Genomic DNA, 1,998 nt, shown 5'->3' on the forward strand with positions numbered 1-1,998 from the left:
AACGCACCTCCGTGCTCGAAGAGCGACGGTCGGTCAGGAGGGGGCGAAAGGATAATATTGTTCCCCTCTTCATGCGGCGGAAAATGTGAAGCCTGCAAGTCTCCTGCATCGATTCAACGTGACGCTCCAACTTTTACTTTGGCGGTTTACGTATTCGAGACGACCAGACGTCCCAAAGCCAGAGTCTGGATGCGCTGGAGGTGGGACCCAGAGCCACCCTCCGTCGCCCCCTGTGGGACGCCGCTGGTCCCGACTAAGACTGTATGAAATGGTTTTTGCATCTCACAGGTACAAGAATTATATATTTTTCAGGGTTTTTGGGGTTTTGTTTTTTTTTGCCACTTCCCCATTGAATCGTGCACATTGTTTCACAGCTTTTTGATTGCATTCTTTCACCTGGGATGCTCTCATTCCTTTCTCCGTGGGTCTCTATGTGTTGTCGGTGTGAGGATAACACTCTGTTAATCCCCCGGGAGGGAAATTCTGGTGTAAAAAAAAAATAAAAATCCAACAAAAAGGGCGGGTGGCTGATTGTGCTACTTTATAAAGCTGTAGTTTGGAAACAGACTTGATTAAATTTGTGGGGTACTTACCAGAGGCGGGCAACATACTGTGGACGTACCACGCCACACACACATATTGAAATGACGGAAACATCGCCCACACGCTGCATATACGCGAGAGATCTATGCTTGTTTGCTGCCGGTGACTGGCCTGGCGGAGGAACTTGGGTGGGCCGAGATGACTTTGAGTACTGGGACGGCTACGGCCGCACGGCCTGTGAAAACAGGGGGAAAGCAAGCACTCCAACGCGATGACATAGTAAGTCAGGTGGCGGGGGCCGGGGGTTTTGGGTGAGATAATGCACGGAAATCCCACGGCAAGATGGGAGATCGGAGCAAAGTCTTTCGCAAGCGCAGGGGCGGCTTCACTGGAAAAACAAGGTCAGCGGATGAGATTCGGGGGAAAAGCGTCGAAAGGAGGAAAATGAGCTGGCAAGATCTGCGGAGCGCGGAGGCCAGCCGTGTTAAGTTTCTCCTCCGCGCGACCTGTGATGCGTTTCCAACTCCAACAACCTCAGCCGGGGAAGGAAAGTCACAGTCGATGAGCGAAGATGAAGGTAATAAAAACAACAGAAAAAAAACAAAACAAAAAAAAAAACAACCTTGGAATTCCGGGGGACTTGTGATGTAAGCCGCCTAGTGATGCAAGGCTTGCGAGCGATTCGTTCGCAGCGAGCAAAGCCTTTTAAACGACCGAGAGTTTGTCTGTTCCTTCCGTAGGCATGCCCAACAAGCTCCTTATCCTTTGAATTCAGGCAGTGGGAGTGGGGGAGAGAGAGAGAGAGAGAGAGAGAGAGAGACTTTTAAGATTCCTTTATTTGCAGTCATGTCACAGCAGCAGCAACTTGATCTTGAAGGAACCGAAAAAAAAAACAAAGGAAAAAAACCAGAGACAAGTCGGTCAACCGGTAAATAGGCAGCAAGAGCACAGACATCTCTCTTCAGAGATGACTAGGTATGAGACAGCTGTTCACTATAAGGACGGCTCCCTCCGTAGCCCGGACTTCCTCCTTTGTACAGTTTACCTCCTTGGAGAGAGAGACAGACAGAGAGAGAGAGAGACAGCGAGAGGGCAAGAAGATCACAGCTACCACAGGAAAATCACCGGTTAATAATGAGGGAATCGTCCCGGACAGAGCACAGCACCTCCCCAACACCCCTAGAGAGAGACCTTTTTGACTTTTGAGCTCCCTTCATTTTCAGTCAAGTCGCGTCACAGCAGCGGCAACTTGATCACGAAGGAACCAAAAAACAACAACAACAGAGACAAAACACAGGAAAATCACAGGTCAGTAAGAGCACAGACATCTCTCTTCAGAGATAAACTAGGTACGCAGGGATCTGTTGGTTTCTTCACCAGGTTTGAGACAGCTGTTCACTATAAGGACGGCTCCCTTTGTAGCCCAGACTTCCTCCTTTGTACAGTATACCTCCT

The sequence above is a fragment of the Zeus faber genome (assembly GCF_960531495.2).
Source record: "Zeus faber genome assembly, chromosome: 17".
Lineage (NCBI taxonomy): Eukaryota > Metazoa > Chordata > Actinopteri > Zeiformes > Zeidae > Zeus > Zeus faber.